Source organism: Nuphar pumila, chromosome 2 (genome assembly GCF_984573655.1).
Source record: "Nuphar pumila chromosome 2, dmNupPumi1.hap1.1, whole genome shotgun sequence".
Lineage (NCBI taxonomy): Eukaryota > Viridiplantae > Streptophyta > Magnoliopsida > Nymphaeales > Nymphaeaceae > Nuphar > Nuphar pumila.
The window spans coordinates 122,542,925-122,560,265 of record NC_143250.1 but is presented as its reverse complement, the minus strand read 5'-3'; positions in this window follow the sequence as shown (position 1 = coordinate 122,560,265).

Here is a 17,341-nt window from a genome sequence, read left to right as displayed (position 1 = left end):
TGCTCATATATGTTCTTAGGCAGTCAAAAAACTGAATATGTGATTATAGCATGCTCATATGTGTTCTAATGCAATCAAAAAAACTTTATATGTGATTCTATCATGCTCATATGTGCTCTAAGACAGACAAAAAGTTAAATATATATATATATATGTGATTCTATCATGCTCATATGTGTGCTAAGGCAATCAAAAAATTGAATATGTGATTATAGCATGTTCATATGTGTTCTAAGGCATATAAAAAAACTCTATATGTGATTCTACCATGCTCAGATGTGCTTTAAGGCAGGCAAAAAACTATATATGTGATTCGATCATGCTCGTATGTGTGCTAAGGCAGTAAAAAAATTGAATATGTGAATATAGCATGCTCATATGTGCTCTAAGGCAGGCAAAGAATATAGATGTGTGCTGCATCTTGCTCTCGATCTGTCAATAGCCTTGATCGGCAACTACCAAATGCATGCCCAAGTGGTTGAAATATCGACAGCTTGTCAGCTACAGTTACTTGTTCTCCATCATCGTTACGGGGCGGGCATGTGTAACGTGTTGAAATATGAGGTTCGAAGTACATAGATGAGAAATTTGAAATCTCTTCTAAAGTGTACGCCTCACAAATAGAGCCTTCTACTCTTGCTTTATTACGAACCTTTTTTTTTAGGTCGAACATGCATCTGACAAGAATATACATTTCAAATTTTAAATATCTGTCATTAAAGAGACAAATATAAAAAAACATATACCTTTCAAATGGGTACATCCATCGATATTGCACAGGGCCACCAACCCTTAGTTCATATGGCAAATGTATGATCAAATGTTCCATAACATCGAAAAATGCTGGCGGAAATATCTTTTCTAACAGACAAACAGTGGTGATGACAGAGTCCTCGAGATTCTTTACATCTGATACAATGACCTCCGATGCGCACAATGTTCTGAAAAATCCGCTCAACTCAGACAATACCCCCCATATAGGTTTGTCTAACATATCATGGAATGCTAGGGGTATCAATCGTTGCATAAAGATATGACAATCATGGCTCTTCAACCCATATAACTGTCCATCGTCAATCTTCACAGCCCGAGCAATGTTAGAGACATATCCATCTGAAAATCTCAGTTGTCTCAACCATTGACATACATGTTTTATTTGATCAGGTCCGAGCACGTACTTCGCCTTTGGTTTCAGTACTTTGCCATTATACTCTTTGAGTTCCAATTCTGGTCTTTTATATATTAATTTTAAATCCATACGGGCCTTCGGATTATCCTTCGTTTTTCCTTTAATATTCATTATTGTATTGAACACATTATCAAACACATTTTTCTCTACATGCATCACATCCAAATTATGTCGTATCAATAGGGTCGGCCAATACGGTAGTTCCCAAAAAATAGATTTTTTTGTCCAATTGTGTTCCTTCCCAAATCCACGGAAGGGTGTAGGACTGCGGGCATCTGTTAATACATCTGGAAAGTATCGCAATCTTCTTAAAATCTCTATGCCAGACAATCTTGAGGATGGACCTTCCATTTCAGTTGTGCCTGCTGTAAATGCATTCTTTTGACGTCGGAACGAATGATCGCTGGGTAGAAATCGACGATGGCAATCAAACCAGCAAGGCTTCCTTCCATGCCTCAATCTAAAAGCTTTGAAATCCTCCATGCAGTACGGACAAGCCAACCTCCCATGTGTGCTCCAACCAGATAACATACCATATGCAGGGAAGTCACTGATTGTCTATAGAACAACGACCTTCATGTTGAAATTTTGTTTTTTGTGGGCATCATACGTGGTAACACCGTCATCCCACAGTACTTTTAATTCATTAATCAATGGCCTTAGATATACATCAAGATTTTGGCCAGGTGAGGTCGGACCAGGGATCAACAGAGACAAGAAAAGATTCGGACGTTTCATACACAAGCTTGGTGGAAGGTTGTATGGAGTTACAAATACTGGCCAGCATGAGTATGGAGTTGATCTACCCTCAAATGGATTAAATCCATCTGTACATAGACCGAGTCTAACATTTCGCACTTCCATTGCGAAGTTCTGATGAGTACGATCAAAGTGCTTCCAAGCTTCAGCGTCAACAGGATGCGTGATCTTGTTTTCATCGTGTCGAACTTTATTTGCATGCCATCTCATGTGTTTAGCTGTCTTTGAAGACATATACAATCGCTGCAATCTAGGAGTGATAGGAAAGTAACGGAGCGACTTGTATGAAACTTCCTTTGATCTCGTGCTACCATTGCCTCTTGTCTTTGGCTTGAACCGAGGATGCCCACATGACGGGCATGATATGTCGTTTTCTTGCTCCTTGAAATACAACATGCAGTGATTTGGACAAGCATCAATCTTTTTGTAACCCATACCTAGAGCGTTGACCATAACTTTCGCACGATAGAAATTTTGTGGCAATTTCTCATCTTTAGGCAACATACTCTTCACAATCATGCACAAACGGTCAAAACATGATTGACTCAAATTATACTCGGACTTCAAATTCATTAGTTGAAAAACTGCAAACAAGATAGTGTGACTCTCACAACCGTTCCAAAGTGGCTCATCAGCATCTTTAAGTAAATCATAAAATCTACTAGCTGCATCGTTTGGTGATTCTTCATCTACGGCAGTTCTTACATCACTAGAACTCATAGCAGAACCCAGTTCTGTTCCTGCAGCATCAAATATCAAATTCGTATATGGATTATCGTGCACCATATTCACCCGTGCATCAAAATCGTTTCTAAATTCTTCTCCATGAAACATCCAGTTCTGATAATCACTCACAAAACCCTTCCTGTATAGGTGATGTCTAACGCCATGAGGTTCTACAAATCGATTATTCTTATAAATCTTGCAGGGACACCTAATCCGACCTGTGGGATCTACCGTACTGACACTCGCCGTTGCAAATTCAATAAAACTATCGACACCATCCATATATTCATGCGATAACTCATTATCCACTATCCTACGGTACATCCATTCACGGTTTGCAGTCATTCTGTCGTATGATGTTACGAATAGTATCCTAACGAATTAAGAAAAAAACAATCAGAATGCTACGATGAAGAAAATATCAAATTTATCATGCAATATACTATGTCAAACAATAACAAGAATTTTGATGCATGCATTGATAACTTAATATTTTCATGTGCAAACTATTAATGACACGATACAATCATTTGAAGCATGCTTTTATTATAAAATTTCACATGGAAGTCAAAATCAAATTGAAAGTAACTATATGCATGCATGGATACAATTACATCAAACATTGCAATACATCATAATCATTCATATCAAATAAATGGCAAACATGTACCTGCAGCAAACACACTTCAATATCTCACTAACTACTACCATGCTTAGCATGGACTCCGTACTCCAAAAATAAGAACACTTTCATATTTCTACATTAAAATCATGCTCAGCATGATCTCCGAACTCCAACAAAGCAGTCCTAGATATCAACAACTAAGTGAGTGTGTGAACAATAAAGTGCTGCATTCAATAAATTAAATAACATGTGATACGTTTGCATCACTTACTCACTACGGGTATTTACCCGATTTGCATTGTTTTTGTCATTTACTTACCACAGGTGGCCGAGCACGAGTTGGTTCCGTTGAAAAATCTGCACAAAAACAAAACAAATTAAGTAACAAACTAACTAATCATGAAACAAGATGAAACACTAACTAAAAAAATTAAAACAAATTAAAACAACTCTAACTAATTGAAAGAAGAGAAAAGAAAAATAGTATATATGTTAAGCCAAATCTAACTAGAAGATGCTAATGTTTCAAATAGTCTATTATATTTTAGCAGTGTGGTTCTTCATAACTACAGTCGTTTCAAATTTCAGCAGCTTGAATTGTAGTACCGTTGTTATTCTTTTTATTTCAACAGCAGTAATTGTTTCTAATAATTACGATCTGATTTTAGCACAACATAAAAGTATTAATTTTTTTTATTCAAATCATCAGCAATTTATATTTTTATCTAAAGTACAACTTGGAGTTCCTAAATAGTGGATCTGATTCTAGCCATACAGGTTTTGACTTGAGCTGGTCCATATTGTGCAAGTCTAAATTGAGTTGATTTTATGAGTTTAGAGAACTTGCACTTTTGTCCTTAACGGTAAACAATAGGACTGCATTATAAGATGTCTCTCTGAACCATACTAATTATCATGAAAATGCATGGAAAGTGGGAATATAATAGTTTAGAATGCTCTTTGAATGAATAGTTTTCTTGAGAACATGCAACAACAACAACAACAACTACGCCTTCATCCCAAACAATTGGGGTCGGCGATATGAACCGAAAAAGAAAATCATTCTGGGTCGACAATAGTTTTCTTGAGAACATGATTTAACATTTTTTAACATGCTTTAAATGCTTGATGCATAGCTTGTGCTTATATTCTTGAATACAGATTTATAATGAATTGGATCTGGATACATAAATCCAAAGCTGATATGGTCATGTAGTGATTCACTTTGAGAAGTTAGACTATGTAGCTCTAAGTGTGCATGTGTGGTAGTAAACATGTTGATAATTTTTCATTCTTATACGAAAAGTGTTTGATAATTTAAATATTTAAGCCTGGTTTAATGGACTTGAATCTTAGTCCTAAAGCTTATGAATGTGAATAAAATCATATGAAGTGTGACTGCCACTTTTGATTATGAATCTGGGTATACAGATAAAAAAATGAATGTAAATATTGCATAAGATTTTATGGTTCATCTGAACAGTGGGAGCATGTATACTTACCATTAAATATTTGTGTAGTGGTAGTTTTTTTATCAATACTCAAATGTTATACAAAATTTGCAAGCAACAGCAACACAATATTGCTTGTTTGAATTCTTGCCTGGTGTATATACACTTTTGCTCTACACCGACTTGGAAAAGAAAATAAATTATTGATGTACTCATCCTATACATGGATATGGCAAGTGAAAATCAATGCGAATGAGAAAATTAAATCCTAGTTAATCTCAATGAAAGATAAGGGTCCAAGATTGTTTATTTGGAGCATGAAGAAACGCAGGGGGTCGACCCCCCATGCCTTTCCGGCAGGGGGTCGACCCCCCCTGCCGGAAACGCAGGGGGTCGACCTCCCCTGCCGAAAAGCACGGGGAGCGGCGGCTGGTGAGGTCGCCGGTGGCCGGCGCAGTCGACAACAGAGAGGGGGAGACCTGGAGCGAAGCTCGGGGGCCACTGGGTCGCCGGAACTCAGAGCGGAGGCGAAGATGTGGCTGCAGGGAGGATCGTCGGTCGTCGGCGGCTGAGGACGCCGGTTGCGAGTCGCCGGCGAAGGGGAGACAACACCTCCCGGCAGCAGCCACAGGGAGGAGGAAGAGGTCGGCGGCGGGTCGGCGGTGCTCGGGGTCCCTGGCGCAGCCGCTAGCAGGGAGGTCGGCAGCGAGGATCGTCGGCGAGGCGGCGGCGGCCGGACGGTGGCAAGAGCCGACGGGCGGCAGGAGGGAGAGGGCGGCGGGCGGGAGCAATACAGCGAAACAGGAAAAAGAGAAAGAGGGATGGGATTAGGGATTTACGCGACATTTAGCGACGGCTTAGCGACGGAAAAATTCAGTCGCTAAGCCGTCGCTAAATCAAAATACCAAAATACAAAAAAGGGCGACGGAATATATTCTGTCGCTACGCCGTCGCTAATTAGTGGCGGATTAGCGACAACAGAGTTCCCTCTCTAAATCCATCGCTAAAATGGTGTTCTTGTAATAAAAAGTAGCGACAAAAAAATTAATCGCTAATCCGTCGCTAAGTAGCGACAGATTAGCGATAAAATTTGTTTCCTCGCTAATCCGTCGCGAATTAGCGACAGATTCTATCTCTAGCTAATCTGTCGCTAATTAGCGACGGAAAAAATCCGTCGCTAATTAACAATTTTCTTGTAGTGAAATATGATATTTCATAAAAAGATGTTCATTTCCATAACTCATATGATTCATTTTTTGTGATACCGGATAGCATGTGAGCCCACATGAAAAATTAAGTCGAGATAACAATATGAACCTCGATTTTGTATCTTTTTCATGTCAATGAGTCAAGTGGGAGAATGTTGGAGATTTGGGTTTGGGTCCAACCCTAAGTATGACCCGTTTTGATACTAATGGAAAAGTCAGTGGTCAATTAGTGGGAAAGGTATTACGTGAATGTGAAAGGGTTCACATTCTGTAACCCCCACTATAAATAGAGGCATGGCTGCTTGATGAGAAAAGACAAGGTGTCCATGTTTTTTTCATTAGATTCAGGTTCCTGCTCAGCATTGACTTGAAGGCCTGAGCTCATCGTGGGCATCGATAGGCTGAGGAGAACGCCAAGCACCCGCACGTCGCTTCGTTCATAGCGTCTACCAATATGTATCATTTTTATATTCCGGTTCCGTTTTAAAGATACGCCACAAGACTTGTCAAGGATATGCACATGAATCTATATATAAGGATTAATATAATTTATGCAAAATATTATTGCATTTTTGCTTGATTTCTTCACTATTTGGAAAATATAGGAAACTCTAATATAAATGATTTTCAAAGACAATTCGACCAATTATTTTTGGTTGGTATGCAAAAGATAAAAAAAGAAGTAATAATTAAGAGAATGGTACCACATGAACTTTTGGGTTTCAGTAATGAAGAAACTACCAGCTAACAAGTAAACAACCTAAACAACCACTCTTAATTTGATTAACGAAGAGAAGACCCTTAGCAGCTTCTAAATCTACCGTGCCTAAATGATTAACATAGAAGGGCTATACATGAATGTGCAGCATAAAAAATAACCTTGAATTCCTGTCTAATTAAGACTCAACACTGCGAATCCACTTGTTTGTATTGTATGGGAGTTGTGGGTCTGAAACTTGTTTTCTTTTTATCATGGCATAGAACTTATCAGCTATCTATTAGGAGATGTTTGTATCCATGGAATCTCTATTGATCATAAAACGAGTTCCCAACTTTTCTCAGTTTTTTGGTATCTTTCTAAAACCATTTTCTGATCATTAGAGCTTCCATGCATACAAACACCTGAGGCAGAGAGGCACGCCTAGGTGGTTGACGGTGTTGTGGTCTGTCGATACAAACACCCGAGGCTGAGAGGCACGCTTGAGGCAGTGGTCTAGGGAGTTGTGATCTATGGTCGATGGAGTTGTGGAGCATGGTGGTGTCATTGCCGGAGAGAGAGGGGAGAGGGGAAAGAGAAAAGTGAAGGAGAAACTCTTATTTCACCGTATTATTTATTTTGGCCGGTCAAAAATTTTAAGTACTCTTAAGCACCTAAATTTTAAGTACCTATCAGTCTCTCTTTCTATATATATATATATATATATATACAACCAGTTCAGGTTATCTATCAACTAGAAAGTGTAGTCTCCACATTTGGAGTCAAACACATGACACTATTCTTAAATGAGTGTGAGTATTACCCAAACAATCATGAGTCATGATCTACTGGTTCCCAAAAAGTGTAGAAAGTGAAGCTCTAGCATGGTTTTCAACCCTGAATATCCATTAGATAAGAGACTTCAATGTTTTGATGAACCTATTCATAGAGAGATTCAAATACAACATTGACACGTTGCCTATCATATACGTCAGCTTTATGACCTCAAGTAGAAAAAAAAATGAAGATGTCCAAGACTTCATCAACAAATGAAAGTTGATATTTTGCATGATGAAGGACCTGATGTGAGTCTCATGCACTCACCATCATCATGAACAACTTCAAACAACCTTTAAAGGGTCTCTTAGCCACCTGGAAGCATAAGACCATTAATTTGATTAATGTTAACAATTGGATAGAGTCCAATTTGAAGATATGCCTATATGATGGAATTTTGGCTAATAGTAGATTCAAGAATGATGGATCTAGGAAAGAAGAATCATTCAACAGTCAAGTCAATGTTGCTACTTCTCATAGAGAAAAAGAAATGTCTTTTCATGGATGGCTCTGAATCACCCAAGCAAAACCAATTGCATGTCCAAAATCATAGATGACCCATAGACAAGGAATTCATCGAGTTTCAACAGACCAAATCTCAACTCCTAAATATTTTGATGTAAAATCAAGACTTTAAATTGCCTAAACCCTCAAAACCTCTTCAAATTAAAGGAAAATATCCAATAAAATATTGTAGATATCATCAAGCATTGGGTCATGACATTGAAGAATATATTTCTTAAGCACATAATCCATGACCATATTGATGAAGGTGAACTAGTCATGGAAAATGAAGTAGCCTAAGAAGAGGTAAGATATGGTTATTATGAGGAAGTCAACGTGATCATAAAAGTTGAGTCGATGCCAACAAACTTTCACCATAATTTCAAAGACTGATATTGACCTTGATGATCAGAAGAAATCATCATATTGTCTAGGTTTGGTTCACACTCCGGTCCAACAATACGAGACTCAGGTCATGAAGAAAGAAGAAGGTTCGTCTAAGGCCCCATAAGAAGAAAGTCCTTCCAAGGCTCTAGAAAAAGATCTAGAGCCATGACTCTAGAAACAAAAACTTCAAATGTGCTTGAACCGACCACTAACACACTCATTTCAAAGAAAAAAGAGGTGTTTTAAGTTCTTTTGGAAGAGGAAGACCTTGAATATATTGATACCATGAAAGATTTGGCAAAGGCAGATAGTCACGTTGAGATGAATTGTATAGATTATGTTATGGAGAATTTGAAAAATGAAAATTTCTCATATCGCTTTAGAGGAAAAAGGAAGTACTTTTGATGATATTTCTTGGGGTAATTCAAAATTTGGTGAGAAAAGATGTGGTCTAGTTATTCCTATACTCATTGTTTGTCAACATCATGATATCAGTTTGGACCATGTATAAAGTCAAGATCTTTGCCAACTCAACTCAATTCTTTACCTTAAATATTTAATATGGTGGAGAAATCTTTTATGTGCATTATGGAGAACAAGTCTATATTGGGGCAAGAGAGACTAAAGGCCAACAAACTTTTTTAAGGGATTTATTTTTGAAAAAATGATTTTTTTATTTTTTAGATTTTTAAAACTTTTACTTTTTTTATTTTTTATTTATTTGAGATTTTTAAAAAACTATTTACAAAATATGATCAGTTCAGATAAGATTACTCTCATTCATAAAAGATGTAAAAGTGATGAATACATGACTTTGGACAACAATAGGTTGAGAGCAAACTTGATCCTGATGATACAATTTTACCTTTCATGACTTTCTCTGAGCTGACAATGAAATTTCATTCTTTTGAGTTATGTTTGAATTAAAGTGGGGTTCATGATGCTTTTTTATTGTACCCTAGTAGCAAATCTCATATGTTGTAAGGATCTGCTGGTGACAGCCCAAATTCCAAATATGTCCTCCTTTCCAACCTTGATTTTTTAAGAGATCAAAAGTTGGACTTTTGGTCTAATGTTGCCCTAAATTTGACTTCATGAAATGACATGATATTGATGATGTCTCACAATGCAATATACAATGAAAGCAATTCATTTTATCTATTTTTAAATTCCTCAATTGTCTTTGAGTTGTGAAATCATGTATCCCATAGCATCTTAAAACTAGAATTGTGTTTATACAAATCACCCATATATGTTGAAACTTTGCGTTGTTAAGTACAACACCTATGAACCGTGTTAGGGAATATTTTCTTTATTGTTGCCTTCATTTTTGGATCTTAATAAGTAATAATGGACACTAGAGGTTGGTTTCCCATTGCCTATAATCATTCTTGAAAGATCCAAGTAAATGATATTTTTTTTTAAATCAACGAGTAATACATAACCAAATAAAATAGCTTGATTATGATGGTAGACCTAGTGAATGGTGTAAACGACATCAGATACTGGTTCTTCTTGTAGGTTGTGTCAAAAGACACCATGCCATCGAAATAATAGAAATCTTCATGACACATAGCATCTGCCCAGAAATAGTTGCCAACCTGATGCATTTTATTAACTGCATTAGCAAAACAGAAACCAGAATTCTCCAATGCCTTCTTTCTAAAATAGTTTAATGCATTCTGATAATCTTTCTCAAAGTAGTTTTTTTTTATCTATAGAAATGCCCTAAGTTGTTCTTCAGTGAATGTCAAAATTTCAACGCCTTCTCTTTCATTGGTGCAGACACAAAATTTTCCAAAATGCCTAAAATCCTAGGTTTTATCTAGGGATAGCACATTGTGTGTCCAAGCCATCGTCCTGTTACCTTTCGATCTCATCCTGTCATCCTAAACCTATCTCGGATAACGATGCACCCACCGTCAGCCCTAGTTTGTCCTGAACGACCCCTCTCTCTTCGCAGCCCGTGCCTGGACAATGGAAGGTTCAAGGTGGCGAACTATTCTAGTGCCTCTCCCTCCAACTACTTGGGAAACCAGTTAATTAGCCTCCTATTATTATTTTAATATTTGGCTACATTCCCCATGAACAAAACTATGTGTGTTCTCGGATACTCCTTTCTACTAAACTTTGGAAACTTCAGGGAGTATCATCATCATTCTTATCACATCCCTCTAGTAAAAAATCTTCTAATGAATACTCTCTTCGATCCATGACCATGTATTTCAATCTGATGTTGAGGTTTCAGACCATCTCTTTTAGAGACTTGATCTTCTTGTCTGATCTTGATGACATAGTCTAGACCAAGCGAGCCAACCAGGGTTTGTGAACTTTTTTCTCCCAGTCAGACACTTGGGACTCACTCCATTGGCTATAGCCCTTCTCGTAATCTAACTCTTGGGCTCTTCTAATCCTTTTATCTGCTTGTGCCTCTTTATACTCTGATTCTTTCAGCTTGTATTTGTTCTTGCTCCAACCTTTATTGGATCTCTCTCATTTTGCCTTCCATCTTCTTTATGCTTTGTCTTGCCTATGCTGGCATATCATCTTCTCTAGACCGGGCTTTGAAATGCGATGTCCTAGGGATTCATCTCTTGGTGGACTGGTCTCTATTAGAGTTGTCTATCTCATAACTCATATGGAAACCTTTACGAGACCGATAATGATATCAATGTTTTGTCATTTCCATTTCTTTGGATCGAGCTTTGAAATATGAGGTTCTGTGGATTCATCTTCTAATAGACTTATCTGTACTAGAGTTGTTTGTCTTGTAACTTGTGTGAAGACCTTTACGAGACTGATGATAATATTGATGTTCTAGCACTTTTTTTCTTTGGACTCGACTTTGAAATACGAGGTCGTGGGGATTCATCTTCTAGTAGACTCATCTATGCTAGAGCTGATCATCTCGTAACCCATGTGGGGACCTTTACGAGACTAATGAGGGTATTGATGCGAGCTAGACTCAGAAAATATTGATGTTTTTTCCTTTTCTTGATCGTCCTTTGGCTCATCCTAGAGATCGGTAAGGGTCATGTCTCCAGGATTCTCATTGAATATGATGTTTGACATCATATGGGCAAATATCTTGTATGTGAGATTTTTCAGAGGTTGTGCCTCTAGGATGAATATGGGTTTGAATTTTTGGGTTTTAGATCAATTATACCCCAAACAATAGTTCACACAAGCCCAAACAAATTAACGAGTGTTATCATCGCAAAATTGTTCCCCTCCCTTGCGAGAGAGAAACGAATTTCGCGAGTCAAACTCGACCAAAGTTTTGAAAATGATTTTTGAAAATTTACTCGCCTCCGTTTTGAAAATTTGCGGGAAAATTCCGTAGAATGGGATCTGCCTGTCGGTACGAGGTTCAACCGTTCCTTGCGCCTTTACCAGGGGTAATTAAACCAAGGACCAATTATGTGCTTTAACTCGACTCAAATATCTAAATTATGCTCTATTTTTCCTAGAATGCACAAAGAATGAGGCTTGTGCTATGGAATTTTTAAAAAATGCAAGTTTGAAAAAATATGATGTTTGCTTTGGAAAATTGAAATACATTTGGAAAATGATTGGAAAAGTGCTTGAAATTGGAGTTTTTGGGAAAATCATTGAATTTCATGGGAAATCAGAAATTTGCATTGAAAAGTGATTTCTCAGGAAAACTTGAAAATCTGAGAAAATTGGTTTTGAGATTGGAAACTTGGAATTGCTTTTATGAGAAAATGGATTTGAGAATCTTGAGAAAATCTAAGAAATTTATTGGAAAATGACTTTTGAAATGGAAAATGAATTCTCAAGAAAACTGGAAAATATGAGAAAATGAATTTCTGAAAACTTGGGATTTTGAAATTTGAGAATTTGAAAATATAGGAAAATCTTGATTTGAACTTGGGAAATGCTTTGAAATGTCATTTGAAAACTTAGGATTTTGAGAAAATCAGATCCTGACAAAGACTTGGAAATTCTTGAGAAAATTGAATTTTCTGAAATTGAAATTGGAAAATGAGTTTGAAAATAATGCAATTTGAATGATATGAATGAATGAGTATGAATTTGAAAAGGGAATTTCATTGAGAAATTGGGAAATCCTTTTAAAACTTTGAAAAATGCAGTGCATTTTTGAAGTTAGCCTAAGAGTGTAGGCTGAATGTGGCTGATATAAAGATCATAAATCTTGGTTTTCTTCGTATTCTGACTATGGCCATAAATACGAATCCCACCGAGTTTATAAACTCCATAAAAGCTTGTGCACGTGCCATTCGTGTAAACCATAGTGAATTTGAAATAATGTGCATGAATCATACATCACATATTAAAATTTTGCAGAAATTAAACTATATGCAATGCAACCCTATTCTAAGCAGAAAAATAACTCTTATTCCAAATTATTACATTTGAGGTTACATTGAATTGAAATAAAAAAATAAAAGCTAAGTCTTCTTCTTGAATGTTCCTGCAAAACTAGAAAACAAGGTTAGCACAAAAATTTAGGTTTTTCTGAATTTATCCGAAAATATGGAAAATTATCAGATATTATTCAGATATAAACCCAGAATCATACCCCCTTTGATATAAACATGATAAATAATGAATAAATTTTGAAAATAAACTTGAAAATTCGAAATTGGGGTCAAAATGACCAAAATGCCCCTGATAACCTTGAAATCAGGGTTTTCTGAAAGATTTTTTGTAGATTTTGGAATTTTGAAAATCAAATAAAATAAATCAAACATAATATGATAAAATATGATGATATGCATGAAATTTTGGAGAATTAGAAATTGAAATTTCGAAATTTAGGTCAAAATGACCAAAATACCCCCAATAACAAGACTATGGCCTTGAAACCAGGGTTTTCTGAAATAAATTTTGCAAAATAGAAAAATATGAAATGAAAATGAGATTAAAATTAACCCTAATATGATTCTACATGCTTATGTACATGATAAAAACCCTAACATGGCGAAAATATCATAAAATATCGAATTTAACTTGATTTTCGCTTCTGAATTTAAAGATAAACTAACACATGGAGCAAATGAACTTGGAATTAAACCAAATTTGGCATGGACAACTAAAATAACCCTAGAAACATAATTGATCTCTAAAATATAATTTTTTTGTATTTTTAAATATGGAAATTCAAATAAAAACCCTAAATTTTGTGATTTTTGCCTAAAATGTTGATTCTAAAGGGGATTTAGGATATCAAATTTCCATAAAAAATTCCCAAATTTCATGGGGTGACAGAAGACAGTAATTCAAGGATTTTGTATTTTTACACTTTCTGGTTTTGACCTATGGTCGGAGCTGTGCCAGTCCGGCAAGTCGGATCGGAATCCGGCGATTCTAGGATTTAAGGGAAACAGACAGGTTTCGGAAGAAAATGTGGGAAAAATAGCAAACTGATGGGAAAAAGGTTGAAATTGTGGGAAAATGTCCCTGACAAACAGATAAAGATTTTATTTTTTGACACCCTTGGGATTCGAATTATGGTTTGGAAAAGGACACACTGTTATCAGAGACCTAAATCTCTGGAATTTCTGGACATTGGAATCTGTTAGACAGAAAGAGAAAATCCAAGAAAAATAATGAAACAGATCCAAAAATTCCCAAATTTTGGGAAATGATAGGAAATTATGTTAGGAACAACTTTCATGTTGAGAGGTTTTGCAGACAGGCTACGGATTGGGAGGACTTGATGCATTAAGGTCTGTCTATACCCTGACAAAAGAAAATCGAGATTTTCCCAGGGGTCTGGGAAATCCGATTTTTTACAGAGAGTAAAACAAACTGGAAAAACTTAAAAATTTCCAGATAATCAGTATATTAAATGATGAATCCACTATGATTTTTTTAGGGAAAATTGAATCATCCATGAAGGCGATCTTGGGTCGACAACCCTGCTAAATGGGAATCTGGAATTTCCAGAGGGTTTAAAACCTGATCTGGACTTTGGATTTATTAGATAGAGTTATTAAACTCAAATCGATCCGAATTTTTGCAGAGAAATGAATGATTAACCCATACATCTATCATAAAAATTTTGAAATTTATAGATGAACAATTAAACATGAAACGAAGGCTGGACTGACGCTTAAAATCAAAACCTATAAACTAATAAGCAAATATTAAAGAAACTAATCAAAATACCTATAAAGCATTAAAATAATCTAAATATGAGGCCTATAATACGAAATTTACATGAATTCAATGATAAAACAAAAATAATCAGGGGGTATAATCTAAACTCAATTTTGGCTATGGTGATAGGGGATCCGATCCATCCATCGGAGGGATCCCATACTCCATGTAGCCTTAAGCAAGAAAGTAAGGAAAATAAAAAAGTAAAAAGATGAAGCTCTTACCTTGGGTTTGCTGGGATTGGCTGAAGGAAAGCGGATGTGGTGGAGATGATCCAAGGTTGAGGAAGTTGGGGCGTCAAAGGCACCAAGGTGAGGATGGCTGGAAGTCAAGAAGGAGGTGCCGGCTGGAACGTGTGATGAAGGTAGTGGCTGCACTTGAAGTTGGTTGTGGCTGGTAGCAAGGGTGTGAAGGAGGCTTGCTGGAGATGGCTATGCTGCTGTGGAGGTGTCCCTGTGGTGCTGCCAAGGATGAAGGTGTGGCTGTGGCTGCAAAGAGCTCCCCTTTGGTGGTTGCTGCCTTTGAGAAGTTTGAAGATGGCTGCAATGAAGGGCTGCTGTTGGAGGCCCAGCTGCTGTTGTGGAAGGTGGCCCAACTGCGGTTGTGGAAGGTGGCTGTGATGGAGGCCCAACTGCTGCTGTGGAAGGTGGCTGTAATGGAGGTGAAGACGTTGATGGTGCTTCAAAGTGGAGGCCGGCTGTTGGCTGGAGAAAGGAGCTCTGGAGGTGGCTTCAATGGCTGGGAGTTGCAGCCAAGGATAGCTTGGGGTCTTGCTGCAGCCAATGGAGAAGGTTGCAGATGCTGTGATCGATGGTTGTAATGGTGCTGTGCGTGGAGGCTTCCAGTTGGTGCTGCTGAGGGCTGCAAGGGTGTTGTTTCAATGTCTGGAAGCTGCAGCCAAGGGGTGAGAAAGAGAGAGTTCAAGGGAGAGAGAGAGAGAGAGACGTGAATTGAGCTTGGGAGGCCCGCCGTTCTTTTTTTTTCTTTTGTTTTTTATTGGTAACTTAGGAAAGATGATATCTTTCCCTAAGTTACCATTGATTAATGAAGAAGGCTGTGTAATGCCCAAGGCTACAGCTGTATGGCTTTGGAGGAAGAAAAGAGTAAGGAAGGGAAGAAGGAAAAGGAAAAGGAAAGAAGAGGGGAGAAAGAAAAGGAAAGAAAGGGAGGAAAAGGAGAGGGAAAGAGGAAGAGAAGGGGCTGGATAGGGTATACGTGAGTGGCTGGGAGAGGAAAGAAAGGAGGAAAGAAAGAAAGAAAGAAAAAGAAAGAAGAAAGAAAGAAAAGAAAGAAAAAAAGAAAAAAAAGAAAAAAAAGAAAAAAAAGAAAAAAAAGAAAAAAAAGAAAAAAAAATAAAAAAAAAAAAAGAAAATGGAGGAAGAAAGAAAGGAAATGGGCTAGATTGAGGACTAGGGTGGTCGCCCCCCTTGTGGGTCCCACCTTAGGAAAATAAAATAATAAAAAAAAATAAAACAAACAAAAAAAATAAAGAAAAAGGTAAATTTTTTTTTCTTTTTTTTTTATAAATTAAAACAGAAAAGGCAAATGGATGGGCCATCTCAGAGCGGGTCCAAATTCCACTTTTGAAATTCATTTTGACGATTAAAGGGGTAAAATAGTCTTTTCAGAAACTTTCCAGATGAAACGAGCTATTTTTGGCAGTTTTTGAAACGAGCTCGGATTTTGAAGTTCAATACCTCGTTGCGAAGCAAATCCAGTGTAGAATTTGAAAATTTAATTTTGAAAGAAATCCAAATTGTTTTTGTTGAGAAAATGCTTCCAAATCTATTTTCAGACAAAATGAGCTATTTTTGGCAGTTTTTGAAACGAGCTCAGATTTTGAAGTTCAATAGCTCATTGCGAAGCAAATCCAGTGTAAAACTTGAAAATTTGATTTTGAAAGAAATCCAGATTATTTTTCTTGAGAAAATATTTCCAAATTTAGACTCCCGGGGTGAAAATGTCAATTTTGGAAACCCGAGGTTTGAAATTGATTTTTGAAAACTTTTAAAACTCAATCTGGATTGAAATTTATAAAGCTGGAGTTCTGGACTTCGAAAATGAAATGAAATGTGATGAAATGTTATGAAATGCTGAGAAATGATATGAAATGATGAGAAATGACATGAAATGCTATGCGAAATGCTAACCCTGAATGAAGAATTTTGGATGTTAGACCCCGATTGACACTTGCACCAGTTCAAAAAGTGTTAAAATTGACAAAATTTGCAAAAATGGTTGAAGAAATAATTTTCGAGCTCTGCCAAGCTAGAGTAACACTGAAAATTAGGGTTTGAGCTGGATTCAACTGAAATGAACTGGATTGAGCTGGGTTTTAGAGTTTCAGAACTCAAATGAACTCAACGGACACTGACTCAACTGACCTTTCCAACTGAATTTTTAAGAAAAGCTGCCATTTTTAGAGAAATGGTATGGAATGATCATTGGAATGAAGTGAATTACGAACCTGAACTGGGTTTGAGCTAAAACAAAGGTCAGTAATACTGAGATGAACTAAAATCAAGTCTCAAACACTAACTCAACTGACTGAACTCGGCTCAATTTCAGCTGAAAGAGCTGAAATGGACTAAAATGGGCTCCTGAACACTTAGAAATGGTTTTGAACTGAAATTGGAGCACTTGAACTCCTGGTGAGCTCAAGTTAGACTCTGAGGAATATGACTGACTATGAATGACTGACTCAGAGGCAATTTGCTTGGATTTGTGTGAGAAATAAGCTCATTCCCGAAGAAATGATCTCATTTTGGCAGGAATGGTTAGAAATGAAAATGGTCTTCTCACTATGAGCTC